The 15746-nt window shown below is 47.3% G+C and overlaps 1 pseudogene; it reads right to left on the reverse strand.

Moving 5' to 3' along the window:
- Nucleotides 1-3425: 3425 nt before the first annotated feature.
- LOC101767708 lies at nucleotides 3426-7486 on the reverse strand (annotated as a pseudogene).
- Between the last annotated feature and the right edge of the window lie 8260 nt (nucleotides 7487-15746).

Here is a 15746-nt window from a genome sequence, read left to right on the forward strand (position 1 = left end):
GAAAGCTTCCGACAACTTGTATTGCTTGAATGCTTCCCAATAAGGTCGTAGCTTTTGGTACTTGTTCTCCAAATCTGTTTTGATGCCCTTCTTGATAAAATCTTTGTCCAAGTTTTTCTTGAACATTTAGAAATCAATTTCCATCTTCCTAAAGGAATATTCCTCCAGTTCTTTTTCTTTCCCTTCTGGATATGTGAAGTGCAGTATCAACTATTGCCAACACATTTCCTTCTCTCGCTCAGGGACGATATCTTCAGTTGCATCAGTAATTGTGGTTGCTCTCCATTTTTTAATGCTTATGGGGATATTTTCCCAAACAACAAACCCACATTCATTGACAAATGTCGTACACACACGGGGGGAGCAATTGGTGCGCCTTCATCATCCACTTTTGTAATGATGGTATGCCCCACCAACTTTTTCTTCCAGCCTCATTTCTGTTTAGGCCTCGTGGAGGATCCAGATGGCTAAAAAAATAAGCATTAATTATACCCATTGTTGATAGGTAGAGAATTCAAATCATGTTTATGTATATAGGGATTTATATACCTCAGCAATTTCTTCCTCCTCTTCGGCTGGAGCACCATCACCGCCATCACTAGTCATATTTAGGTATTCGCTGCCATCATCCATATTAACAAGTAAATCTAACCATTACTAAAAGAAACAGTTAAAAATTAATTCTAAAAATAATGTAACTAAATGAAACAAAAGAAATAATTCTAGGCTTCATGTAAGTAAGTTTCCTTTCCATTTTCCAGTAATCTAAATGATTTCTACCAATTTCTTATATTTTCAAATTTCTAATTGCTGACATCATCATGGGGCTTGGTGACATCAGCGATTGGGGTGGGGGGTTCGGGGCTTACGTTCGCACGTGGAAGGGTTGAGGGTGCGGCGGCGGGGGAGGAGGCCAGAGTGCAGGGTCCTGGCGGTGGCCGGTGTGAGCTCCGGGTGATGGAGGCCGCGATGAGGGCAGAGGCGCTCGGTGGCGGCCGGCGCGACGGAGCATGGTGAGCACGGGGGGCTGACCGAGGCGGGGTGGCGGCCGGCGTCAGGGAGCATAGAATCATGTGGGGATGATGCGAGTCGAGGTGCCGGGGGAGCGCTGGGCGTGGCTGGACGTCGAGGAAGTCGAGGAGGAGCCGAGGCTGTGGACGTCGAGGAGAAGTGCGGAGTCCTGCGAGGAGGAGTGCGCTATGCTGCCAGGGAGCGCCAGGTGTGGCCGGATGTTGTGGAAGTCGAGAAGGACCCGGGGTTGCATCCGGCGAGGAAGGGGGCCGGTTGGCCGGGGCGCTGGGCGGTGCGGACGTCGAGGAGGAGCGTGGCGTGCGGTGGGCTGGAGTGCGCCGCGATGCCGGGGAGTGATGGGCGCGGCCGGACGTCGAGGAGGAGCCGTGGCGGCGGTCGATGGTGGACGACAACGTCGGGGGTGGCGGAGTGGCGATAGGATCAGGAGAGGGAACGATTGCGCAGCTAAGTGTTGGAGAAGTGAGGTGGGGTTTTTATAGGTTTGGGCAGTTTAGTACCAGGCGGTGGCCTTGGCCGGTACAAAATGGCCTTTAGTACCGGTGCTAGCTGCTGCCCGGTACTAAATTGTTTCATTTAGTACCGGCCAAGGCCTTCGCCTGGTACTGATCTGGCCAAAAAGGCGGGAGGCAAAATAGGGGGAATTTAGTACCGGGCAAGGCCTCCGCCAGGTACTAATCCACCTCCAAGCGCCTGCACGCACTCTATTTTCTTTTCTTATTTCTAAAGTTGCTGTTATATTTGTTTTATGCTTAATAAATGGAGTAAACTTAGGAAAAAAATTGAAAAAAGTTTCATACCTTACTGTTGGCTATCTCTAAACCATACAACAATAGAAATTTTTAATTACTAATAGGATATGAAATGTTTCAACACTGTTGTTAATGACAAAAAAAACAAAAAAAACTACTATTTTGAACATGAAAAATATTAAGAAATATTAGCTATAATAAATTCGACAATTATACCATCAGTATACAATGTACTTGTATAATTGCCTCTTATTTAATGTTTGAATACTTTTGATGATCCAAAATACTGGAAAATATTTAATATTTTGACCATGAAAAAATAATTTATGAATTTGTGATCCAAATTGTATGAATAGTATTGTTAACAGTGAGAAATACCACATAATTGTTCGAATTGTACAAAATACATTACAATAGTTCATCACATGACCACATAATATAATAGTTGTAAACCTACTCATCATTATTCAATGAACATTGATAATCTTCTTCTTTACGAACGTCCATTGGTCATGATAGCGGTGTAAGTACGGAGTGTCCTTTTTGGATAATAGGATGCTGGTGTCAACCTCAACTGAGAATGGAGGAAGGTCATCAAACTGATCAAAATCTTCTAACTTGATTTACGTATCTTGTGTACTCTGGGTGTCGTTGATTTACATATCTTCCCGCCGTACGTGCATGTCCACTAGTTATACATACAATGATACAAGTAATGCAATCACCTCCATACTTTCAGGAAATATCACTACCGGGGATTCCACGTCTAGTACCGGTTGGGAACCCCCCTCTAGTATCGGTTCCGCAACCGGTACTAGAGGGTACTAAAGGGGTCATTTAGTACTGGTTGAGATAACCAGTACTACAGGGTATTAAAAAATTAAAAAAAATGAATCCCCCTGCCGGCCCCACCTCCCCCACCAGCTACTCCCGCTCTGCCAGCCGCTCCCTCGCCTCCGCCTCCCGCCCCACCGTCGGCCCCGCCTCCGCCTCCATCCCCCGCCGGCCCTCGCCCCGCCACTCCAGTCCTGCCCACCAGCCACTCCCACTCCGCCAGCCACTCCGCCTCCCGCCCTTTGCCACGCCACCCGCCATCGCCCCGCCGCCGCTCCTCACCCCAGGCACGAGGTGAGCGGCGAGCGGAGGGGGGAGGAGAGGGGAGGCTGGGGAGGGAGGGAGAGGGGGCCGGTGGAGGGGCTCCATGTCTAGGGAGGGAGCTGAGGGAGGCGGATGATAAGGAGCTAGAGAGAGGATAAGGAGGGGCTCCATGGCCAGCGAGAGGATAAGGAGCTAGAGGCGGAGGGAGCAGGCCGGCGTAAGAGGATAAGGAGCGCCTCGAGGGAAGAGGGGCTGGTGCAATTAAATTACTTAGCGTGTGGACGGAGCGAGTCGGAGGAAGGCTTTAGTACCGGGTGGGGGCTCCATCCAGTACTAAAGGGCCTCCGGGGGATCTCAAAATTTGACCCAGTACTAATGCTAACATTAGTACCGGGTTCAAATGTGACCGGTACTAAGGGAGTGGATGAGAGGTCAATTCCCTAGTAGTGTATCACTATCGAGCATCAATCATACGCTAGAAACAAGAAACATTTTGCTGCAACAACGGACACCATTTGCAGTACAATACACCTTATTTGGTGCCTGCTAGGTAATGGCCGGGACATTGCCAGTTTTAAACCTTTCGCTGACGTCCAGCTGCTCGGCCGCCATGCCCTCTGGCAACCTCCACTTGAACACGTGCAGCAGCGACGCCAGCAGGTGCGGCACGATGCGCTCCGCCATAGGCATGCCGGGGCACTGCCTCCGTCCATACCCAAACGGGAAGAACTCGAATTCCTTCCCCATGTAGTCCACCTCTGCCGCCTTGCCCAAGAAGCGCTCCGGCATGAACCTATCCGGCTCGTCCCACACCGCCGTGTCCCGCATGAACACCCACACGTTGACGACTACTGTGCAGCCCTTGGGCACGGCGTAGCCGCAGACCTCGACGCCGTCCTCCACGGCCTTGTGGGGCACCAGCAGCGGCGCCACCGGGTACAACCGCATGGATTCCTTGAACACGGTTTGCAGGTATGACAGGCACGCCACGTCCGTCTCCTCGATGGTCTCCTTGCCGCCCAGAGCTCCGGCGATCTCCGCACGCAACCTGGCCATGGCGCTCGGGTTGTGGAGCAGCTCGGCCATTGCCCACTCCACCGTGATCGTGATCGTGTCACCGCCGGTGAAGAAGACCTCGAACACGATGGCCTTCACGGTGTCGCGGTCGATCTTGCCCATGGACATGAGATCCAAGAGCACCTGGAGGAAGTCGTCACCGTGCCTGCCGTCGGCATTCTTGGCCAGCCTGCGCTCGATTATGCCGTCCATGATGCGGTAGATCTCCCTCAGGTGCCAGGCCACCGCGCGGTGCTGCCCCTACAGGTCGAGCCGCCGCAGGAAGGGGAGGAGGTCGGAGACATTGGGCTTCGTCATCAGGTCGCCTATGTTCTCCATGTGCTCCCTTATCCCGTGCGCTGACTCGCCGGTGGCGTCCACATCCACCATGTCGATGGAGAAGAAGGTGCTCAACACAAGGTTGATCATGCCGCTGTACAGCGCCCTTCCGACATCCACCTCCCGCTCGGTGCGCGCGCGGAGGTGTGTGACCAGGTCCCGCACCTTACGCTCCCGAACGCTGCGCACCGCCGCGAGGCTCCACGGCGAGAAGACATGCGCTGCCAGGATGCCGCGCTGCAGCTTCCACAGTGGGTCCGAGCTGGCCATGTTGATCAGGGAGCGGACCGCCCACCCAAGCACAAGGACGGCGTTGATGGTGTAGCACCTCGTGAGGCGCCGGTCGTGCCTGGTGAAGGCCTCCGTCGCAGCATCCCAGGAGATGGCCACAGTCGAGACGGGGCTGAGCTGGAGGCACATGATGGGGCCGTGGGTGTGCGCCAGCCGCGTGAGCGTGTGGTGGAGGTTGCCTCACAGGTCCAGTGTGTTGCTGATGATCGGGAGCGGCCGGGGGGCTGGCGGCAGCCGGCCTGAGCCTTGACGGCGGCTGAGGATGGCCAAGTAGTAGAGGAGTGAGACGGCATCGATGGCGGCTGAATATTATTGGCAATGCATGAGTTAAAATTTATATAGTTATTCAGAATGTATGTGTTTTGGGGGTTAGTTGAAATTATTACATTTAGTTATAATTTGTGTTCATGTTGTGCATATATTTATATATTTTTTCGGAATGAACGTGTGATTAGGGTTACTTAAATGTAGTAATATTTAGTATTGCTCTCTATTGAGGTAGTGTATATTTAGTAATGCTCTCTGTTGATTAGGGTTAGTTAAATTTAGTAATATTTAGTTTTTCAAATTTTGTTGATATATTTAGATAACTCTAAAATTGTTATTATTGGCAATGCACGAGTTAGATGTTTATATAGTTGCTGAAATGTAGGTGTTGTTGGAGTTAGTTAAATTAAGAACATTTAGTAATAATATCCGTTCATGTCATGTATATTGACAGGCATGTCGAAAAGTTTATTTTTCTAAGTGTTCTATGGTCAAGGGGAGGTTAGATATGGTCTGGAAGGGGTAGTTTTGTCTGAATTTCAGTCGTTCTGCAAACAATTACCAAGAGCAAGAGTGAGGACTCGGGCTTCAATATGCAACTGGCTATATAAGGCATTCAATCTTGATAGAGATCAAGTTGAGTTGTCTGTTAGGGTTGTAGTGAGATTACGGCCTGAAATAATATTTTGGGAGTTGATGCCACTTGAAGGAACCCAGAACTGGAGGGCTTATGTAAATGGTTGTACTCAACGCGGTTTACTGCTGATATTATTTGTTGAAATGTTCCGGAAGATTGGGTCTAGTATTCAGATGCAAGAAGAAGTGGGAAGTGGGGAAGTTAGAGGCGAGGAAGGTGTGGAGAGTACTGATGGGCAAACTAAAGAAGATAATGAAGATGGGGTGCCAACCACGGCACGCTTCGCGCACGTGTCCCGCTTTCGACAATGCCGATCAACGCTCAATGGATTCCAAGGTACATTTTACTTAGTTAACTCAATTTCAAGTTTTAACATTGTGCTCTTCTAAATAATAAATGCTATCCATGGTACAGGTTACGCGCTGCGGGGTTCCTCCCTCTAGCAAGGTTGGATGAGGGAGACATGATGGACGTCGAAGTGAAGCGCGTGGACAAGGTGACACGTTTCCACTTGGACATGTCACTCCTAGCAGCTCTTCTTGACCGTTGGCGGCCTAAGACTCACACGTTTCACCTCATAGTGGGTGAGATGGCCCTGACACTTCAGAACATGTCGCTCCTACTTGGACTTCCTTGTGCCGGCAGAGCCGTTGGCGTGTAGGACGTGCCAATTAGCTAGTGTTTGGAGCTTTTGGACCGGTTTGCTCACGTTCCGCAGAACGATCGGGCCAAGCCGTACCGCACCTTTAGCTCCACACACGGACCCACGAAGAAGTGGCTCATGCAGTTCATTGTGAGTACTTATGTACCTATCTTTTCATTTCTTTATCGCTAAGTTTTATGAATGTGTCAAGTAACTTGTATTGTTGTACAGGCCGACTACATGACAGCTGACGCCAACGACGCCACAGTTGTGAGGCACTTGGAGGTGTACTTACTATGGCTCTTTGGGTGGATCATATTTTGCACATCCCAAGGGAACTCGGTGCCTAAACACTTCCTTCCTTACATGAGGGCTATAGTGGAGGCCTCGCTTGACGAGGTTCCACAGTACAGCTAGGGTTCAGCTGTATTGGTGGCGACCTACATGGGGCCTTGCATGGGCTGCTGTAAGGTAAACTCGATGGAGCCCATCTTTGTTGGTTGCCCGTTGCTTCTTTGGCTTTTGTCGTATGAGCGCTTCCCGATAGGTCACCCACTCATTAACGTGGCACCCTACCCAGAGTTGCCTTTCAACCACGATGATGTCAACAAACCCACGATGGGGTCGTTGTGCTGCTTGAGAAAGGTACGGTACTATACCTACAATTATTTTTCGTACTCAATTGATATGTTGCATGCATTCACATTTCGATTACTAAACCTGTTTGTGAAATATTTTTTTGTAGGGACCGTGGGTTGGAGTTCAGACGAAGAAGTCGTACCCAGACTTTGTCGGTCAGTTGACACTCTTGTCGACACCAACATTAGGTGGACACCCTACACCGCAGCAGGCATCCATGCTTGTACCCCACATGGGCTGTCTTCCTTCTGCCTGCAAGACAGGGAGTACTAGAAGATGAAGAGGCCACTTGTGGACATCCACGTCGAGGAGTACGCGCTACACCGTGTGATGAGGCAGTTCCACCAGTACCAGGACTCCCCACTTCCTGTTACTCACATCATCCCTGCCGACGTTCACAGGTACACCCCATCTAATCATTTTTTGTCTAATAAAGATTTTGCATTAGTCTAACCCATTGCATGATGCATATGTTAGGTGGACACAACAGGGTAGTGCTGGGCCAGCGACCTAGTGGGGTCTGAGGATGGTTTCGTACATCGAGATGTGGGCGGCCGCTTTGGAGGACTTAGTGCAGGAGGACCGTCTACACTCCGACGACACTTTCGCAGTGTACCTGCAGTGGTACTTGCCGAGGACACGGACATGCGTCATGCACGTTCCTAGGTAGACACCAACGGAGACCGCACCACTAACACAGACCTACCCACGTTCCAGGGACGTGAACTTTGACATCGCGGTATGCTTATGCATCATTTGCTACTCAAACTTCTTTGGATTATGTTGCACTTTGTACGGAATATGGTGTGCCTAACTTGAACTATGTAATTGGCAACAGTACGATGTTATTGCAGTGGTTTAGGTGACGGTGAGGACCGGCGTGGAGCAGTGCTGGACCATGTCTCCGTAGGAGCATGAATCCACGTACAAGAGGATAGAGCGCCTCTGTACTAGGTTCCTGCGGGCCGTCAGCTGCCGTGGTGGTGATGCCGACGTTCTACTTCCACCACAAGTTGCCTACCCCGGGTCATCTTCAGCACCACCTACGCAGCACCCCAGTTCGTCTTCTCCTGCACCCACTCATCCAGCGTACCCCGGGGTATCTTATGCACCACAGGCACATGCAGCCCCCTCCCCCTCGGGGCATGGACTACTCCACGCCCACCGTCTTGGGCAGCTGCTGCAGCATGTCCTTCCACTTATGCGCCAGGTCCACAGTATTTGACCCCCATAGGTATGTGTTCATTACTTTGTCATTTTCCATTGACCAATTGTTCTCCAATTGGTCATACTAACTTATAATTTTGTGACATAGGTCCGCAGCCGTACAGAGGATATAGTGCAGCAGGACCATCTTTACATTCACTCCGTGTGGATGACTTAGGTGCATCATCAATACATGCATTCTATTCCATTACAAATATGGAACGAAATTGACAATAACACTTCTTGGTTCGATAACAGCGTACACAGGCCACGGAGGAACCGATGAGGAGTCCGTACAGGACGAGATCCAGAGGACGAGTTTGGCATGGGTGGACTCCTTTTTCTGCTACGACACTGAGGAGATAGGTCCTTCGCAGTTGGGTGACGTGCCAGTGCCTCCAACACTGGAATACCTAGGAGTTTGCAACACTAGCTACAGACGCACTAGGACATCCACCTCGCGAGGTTGCTGCTCCGGAGCCCTTTACGTACGACCCATTCCAGACCAGAGCAATGCAGCAGGCTGCGAGACGTGGTCGTGGTGCTGTGCGTCACAAGCGAGGACACATTTATTCAATAGGACCTCTTTTATCTTTTGTAAGCCGGTGCAGGCTATGATGTGTACGATGCTGTAGACTATGATGTGTGCTCCTTTGCAGACTACATTATGTAGGCTGGTGCAGAGGCTTTGATAGGTAGGCTGGTGCAGGCTATGATGTCCATGCATGTCCATTTCCATTTGCCATTATGGACATGGACCATGTCAGTAGCGTTCTACATATGAGACGTTCACGCAATGTTCAAACGCACTACTAACACTTCCCAACCTAAGACGTTCTACATATGAGACGTTCAGGTTATGTCTCCCTCTGAGAAATGTTATCGTGGAGGGAGGAGCAAAATGGGGTTCCACTATGGAATGAGTGCCCCAAATGCCACTGCGGCTTCCGTGCGTGGTTGCAAGTATGGGAGGATTGCATACCTAGGGGGAAGAAGGGGTGTAGGTACTTCAAGTGTCCCGACATTGACGATGATTTCAAGGTCAGTCCGTTCATAAACATTTTAAATATATTTTCTACGTACCGGTACCTTGAACTATCAGGAATGAACATGCAGGCATGCACATTTATGGAATGGATCGACACTAGCCCTTTAGGGGAGGTGCCATAATCCCAGTGGTGCTAGAGACCAAAGCCCTATACTATGGTAGGCTAGAAGCAGCTCGAGACGCGGCATGTGCTGCTTGGCTCGAGCAAGAGTGATGCATCTACCAACAACAGATCCGTTTGGCTCGAGACCAGTTAGATGCTTGAGAGGCAGTACTGAAATGGCAGGAGGAAGAATTCGAAGCTCGTCAGGCGCAACTCCTCCAGGAAGAAGAGCGACAGAAGAAGATGAAGAAGCGGGAGGCAGAATGTTCCTCCAAAATAGCGAGGAAGGGGAAACTTCCCTGGTCCACCCAGTACGTTAGTTGTGCTCCACCAATTTACATAACCTAAGGTATTTTATCCTAGGGAAGGTGCTCTTTAGGTTTGTCATGTTAGGCGCCTCAAATGCCATTGTACTGTTAATTGTACTATGGTAACATTTTGTCTCCATGCTTCGAGTACTCAGATTCCACACTATTCCCAATATACTACTTTGCTGCCAGTATAATACTCAAATAGTGCTAAACCACTGTTGACGTGAACCCTCACTGAAAAGCTACACTATAGACTACAAGGACCCTAAACGTGAACCTTCTCAGGCAGATGGAACTCGACATTGAGCCCTACATCCCTGCACCTGCAAAGCCTATATCTAGCCTTTTTCAGGATGATTGAACACGACGGGGTACTGAGCACATGGGGGGTGCAGTGCATCTCCATCTCAACACTCCTTATATTGGACCTCCCTCTCCCGTATCCTTCCACACCACTGAGCGGGAGGAAGAACAATGGCATTCGCAAGAGTAAGAGGTTGTGGAAGGAGGGGATGCTCCTATTCCCACCATCACTTGGTCAGGTTCTTTTGGCCCAACGGAGTATAAGGCACCCCTCGACGACTTCCCTCTGTATGACAGGGCTAACTATGCCCCTCCAAACTCCCTTAGGCCTTATGACGACCGCCATGATGCCTGGCCAATGTGTCACCATGGCGTGGCTTGTGTCGTCCAGTTGTTTGATGGCTACGGTGATGGAAGCCGGCGTTTCTTTCGATGCCCGTATGACTTGGTGAGTCAAGTTATTAGTTATTTACTCTTCCTAAGCTTTTCGTGCTACAAACTAACATCATGTTCAGTCTTATGTCGATGAAAGAAACTGCCGCTATACGAAGTGAGTCGATCCTCCACTTCCTAAGCCAACCCAAGAGTACATCCACTACCTCAAGTGCAAGATCTTTGACCTCGAGCATAAGGTCGAGGATTTTCAATCCGAAGTTGATGCAAATCCTTGGGTGGTTAACATCGTAGGTGACTTGATTTGTACCAATCCATGGTGGAAGTGCCCCTACAACCAAAACAAGGATCGCCCCCCATCTCCGCCATCCTCTGGCGGTGCTGGCTACTATGAGGCTGGGCCCTCCCAGCTCTCGCAAAGCCAGTTCTACTAGAAAGTAGAGATGACTCTATCCCCAACTATTTCAATTACCTAAGGCATGTTAGGTTTAGCAACAACACATGTTTAGGATAGCATTCATGTCGCACATGCCACTGCAATCTATAATTAATTGTTCACTCTAGAGTTGTTGGTGTTCATATATTGTGCATGAATTTCATTTCTATCTGTTGTAATTTCGCTGGAAACAGCTATGTAACGAGCTCGCCTCCCTCGAAGCACTGCTGCCAAGAACAGGAAAGAACCACACCAAGAACACAAGCAAAGGACCCAACTTTCAAACAAAAACTACTACCTCAATGCACAACGATCCGAAATGAAACTTGAGCCATAGAAGCACCTCCTCAAAGGCTAATAGATCCAGGAAAAAGATCTCGAAAAGCTCAAGTATTCACCGTGGATTTTGGAGAAATCCGAACGCCCTATAGAGAACACGGTTTTGGGGAAAACTTCGCATTCAAACCGAATCCGTGGGGGATTTGGGCAGGGATCACACCAAAGTTGCTCACAAGGACCCTAGCAACAAAAGCCCCAAACAAATCTCACAGGATTTGCAACCAAACGCGAAGAACAAAAAATTCCCCAAAAATACTCCAAAAAACATGAAAAAGAGAAATCTCAGATCTTGATAGAATGGAACAAGTGAGCATGAATTTGATCTTTGGATTACTCCACCATGTTCGGTTACAAGCCACTCTTAAGCACAATAAAAACTAAGATGGCAAAAAGATCAAATCAAAAATTCCTCATCTCTCTTCCTCTATCCCCTACCAAAGGCTCTCAAACACAAATGATAAGCCCACCACCTAACAATCCTTGAGATGTGTAGCTACCCAACAGCCCACTCCTCATATATATAGGCAATTGGTGAATATCCAAAATGTCCTTACATGAAGCATACAACTTAAATACCCCATATGGGTAGAACCGTCCAACTTTTTATCGGTACATCGAACGGACCCAGCGCCTTCACGACTTCGCTTCGCCTCGACGCAACCTTCATGATGGTGCCACCCGTCCTTCAACTTGATGCCGTCCGGCCGCATCGGACTCGTGCCCCGGTTATGAGGCCAAACCGGTCAAACCCTCTTGCACACCCCGCAAGGCGTGACTCACCGATGTCAACGCGTGCTCAGCCTCCGCCAAGACTTCGACGCCTCCAAGTCTTTCGCTACCGCTCCCAGGCCGCCTACTCAACTTGCCTCCATCCCACTTGTCTCGACCGACGTCGTCTCCATCTCGTCCATGTACTCTTGCTCTTCCGTGCACCATGTAGATTGCCCATGACTTTGCCCATATTCCTCAAGTTCGTCGGTCCAAGCCTACTCGTGTCCACCCTTCACAGTCCTAGTACATCCTCATGAACCTTTCACTTGACCTTCACCTCATGCCGTCGACCGCCATGTCACATCCATCACCTGTACATCACAAGCCAAGAGACACAACACACAAGATATGTTTTACACAAATACCACAACACAACACACACAACACACATCTCCAGTTAGCTGTTAGCATAATCAAGCACATATGGAATATGGACTCAACCGGTAAAACCTCAAATCGTCTAGTGAATCACTCATCACAAATAGACCAAGGCACATGTCAACATGGTCTCTCAATCTCCCCCTTGATAAGTACATTGACAAAAGATTATTTGAAAGCAAAAGAGAACTCATTCAAATGCCCAAAAGCCAAGTAAAAGCAAACCCAAGGCCACTAGAAATGAGAAGGGATTATGCAAGCTCCAAACAAAAAACTCTCGGTTCCTAAAGAAAAGGGCAAAGACTTAACACAACCGAAGAGTCAAGGAAAAGACACAACAGCTCCATGCATCCCAAAAACCTTCAAATACATTTCAACATTTGTCGAACGCTCATCACAATCAAATCAAGGTTCATATCAACTTTATTTCTCAATCTCCCCCTTGATGAGTGTGTTGACAACATTCAAGCACAAAGAAATGGTTCGAGAGGCAAACTTTTAAAATCTCATCCAAGTGATCAAAAGTCAAGTAACAGCCAAGATCAAAGTCATTTGAAATGAGAAGAACCATAAAAGCCAAGTGGTGACACCAATTGGGTAAAACTCTCATCCAAGTGATCAAAAATCATATAAAGGTCAAGATAAAAGTCACTCGGCATGAGAAGCATCACAAAGGCAAAATCAACTTGGAAAGTCTTGGTCCCCAAAGACTTGGGCAACGGCTCAACAAAACCGAGACAAAAACACACGATCCCTCAAGAAGAGGCAGAAAGGGTTCAACACCAATCATGTGAAGATCGAAAACACATGATCCCTCAAGAAGAGGAAGAAAGGGCTCAACACCAATCATGTGACGATCGAAAGCTCCAACCAAACGCCAGCTCCTCAAGAAGAGGTAAAATCTCAAAACAACCAGCAAAAGAGCAAAAGAGAGCATAAATCTCACAAGCTCCCCCTGAACACATGCACTCCCCCTAAAAACATGCTACAATGAAATGCATGCACAAGAGCAAAAGAATGCATGCTCTCCCTCAAATGTAAAACTCCCAAACCAAAGTTCCATTGCACCTTTTGTAAGAAATATGGGCATATCGTTGAGTTTTGCTTTCGCCATGTCAAGCAAGAGTGACGTGTGCATGCCAAAGCTTTTAGGAAGCCGTGTAGCCTTTCCCATGGCACGTGTGATCCTAAATTGGGCACCAAGGTGGACGCTGATGCTTCTTTCTCTAAGTTCCAAGCGACTTCTCACTTGAATGAGAATGGTGATTCGACCTCTCGGACTGTGCCTCCAAATAGGCCTTTGTACCTTTGCTCTTATTGTGAGAAAGATGGGCATCAAGAGAGCTTTTGCTATCGTCATGCAAGACAAATCCGGTGAACTCATGCTTCTAGGCCTTTGGTTGTTCATAGCCCTGCTTATGGCATGAACACTTGTGAGCTTAGTGAGAATCCACATTTCATTGATGGGTTTTATGACTCCTTTTCTAGTGAGTTAGGTCATGCATGTGGACATGCTTCTAGTTCTTCTTATGTTGGTCCACGACATGGTTCTCATGATGCCTGTGTTGGTTCTTCTCTTAAGACCTCGGAGGATCATTGCCTTTTCGCTAGTGGTAGAACTCGTTCTTCTTCTCAAGTTGCTCCTTTGAGGCATGTTTCCAATGGTGTTTCAAAATTATCACATTTGAACCGGCATTTGCATCATGCTAACCCACATGATAAGTTGAGTGCATCTGTGACCAAGTTTGGATTCCTAAGTACATGCTTGCTAACCCTTTGGGATCCAAGACTCGGTCTTCTTTATCCCTTCATGTGTAGGTACAGGGATGCGGATGGAGAACATGAGCTTGAAGGGACTTGATATTTTTCTTGAGGTGATCAAGACTTGATGGTTCTCCACACCTTTTGGATGGCCCTCGAGAAGCATTTGCACACTTTGTATAGTGAGTTTTTCCTTTCTTGTATACTACTCACTTGTGGACCTATTGCATGTTTTGCACTTGTATCATGCTGTGAATATACCATGGTAGGCTAGCCACCTTTTCATGTTAGCATATGTGATCTTCATGTATATCTTGTCATGCTAGTTTTGTAATATATCTTGGTGGATGATCCTCATGAACATCGTGCCATGCTTTAACTTAGGCTTCATATTGGGTATTGGCACGTTGTTCATTTGGTATCATTTTAGCTTAGTATCTTGGTATGATCATTTGCCCTTGTTGACATGTTTGCTAGCCCAAGCTTTTATTCATAACTGTGGCATCATGTTACAATGTTTTAATTCCTTACAATTGATATCATCGTTGCATTGTGTAGCATGATTTGAGCTTTATCTTGCTTTTAGGCTTGTCTTGTCTTTGGGTTGCAGTTTGCTCCTTCTTTGAATTTTACCTTCCTTTTGATTAGTTGGAGATTTCCATTTGGTTTTTCTTGCTCCTTCTTTTCTAGCTTTTCTTTTCCTAAGGCGTCTTTGATTGAGGGGGAGTTCGGCTTCATTCGAGGGGGAGTTTGGACCAAGACTTGCCTTGGTTTTTGATATCCGTTTTTGATCTTTTAATTGGTATCTCATTTGATCTTTCAATTGGATTTCATTTTCTTCAAGTGATATCAATTTTTGATCCTTCAATTGGCATCCCCTCTATGGTACTCAATTGGGATCGTTGGCGGTTCTTCTTTTGCCACGGAGCTCTTCCTAGTTGGTTTGACCCTCCTGAGCTATCTTGATATTTAGCCAAACCCCATCTATTTTAGCATTGCATTGCATTTGTATCATATTGCACCTTGTACATTTTGCACTAGATGAGCTTCTCCTATATATCCTTAGCATTTCCTTATGCTATTTGTGAACTAGTGTATTGGTTGGTGATTGTGTAGCAAAGTGCAGCATATACTCTTGATGATATTGTCATATAACCATGTTGAGATAAATGCTTTTCTAAATCAAATGTTAATCTTGAATAATGAATTCTGAAATGCTTATCACCCATGACTAGCTACCTGTTTATGAATTCTCTTACTTTAATGCTAGCTCCATGTTTAGCTTCTACTTGGAATTCATGTTCTTTTCAATTGGGTCTATGATCTAGGTATCATTGCAAATTTTTAGCCCATGATGCATTCCTTGGGGAAGCATGGCTTCTTTGTGCCGCACAAGCACTTCATGTAACTTGTTTAATGTGAATGATGAAAAGAAAAATTTAGTAATTCACCAAGTTTTTGTGCTTGATGTTGATATTATTGCTTGCTTAGTTGTTACAAGATGTCTACCACAAGAAGTAGGCACTTGGTTTCAACAAGCTTTAAACATGACTTGTGATGCATATGTGGGTGTTTGCAATGATTTGTTGTTGAGAATGTATCTTCCTTGTATGAGCTCTGATGGCCTAGTTTACTTCTTGCTTGAGTGGTGCATGACTAGGTGCTTGCTCATGTAGTGATACTTTTATAAACTGCAAAGCTTGACAACTTCCTTCGTCTTTTGCTTCTATCATAATATCCTCTTGATGGCGATGCAATTGATCTTTATGATCTACCTGCTTGTGCATTATCTCATTTGTAGCCTTTGTAAGTGCTTTGTGATATATTTGAGAAGCTTGGTAGGTTATACACCCCATGGCATGCATTTTGTGCTCTCATGCGAATCTTGATGTTTGCATTTAAGGGGGAGTTTTACATTTAACGGGGAGCATGCATTCTTTTGCTCT

This window comes from Setaria italica, chromosome III (genome assembly GCF_000263155.2).
Source record: "Setaria italica strain Yugu1 chromosome III, Setaria_italica_v2.0, whole genome shotgun sequence".
Lineage (NCBI taxonomy): Eukaryota > Viridiplantae > Streptophyta > Magnoliopsida > Poales > Poaceae > Setaria > Setaria italica.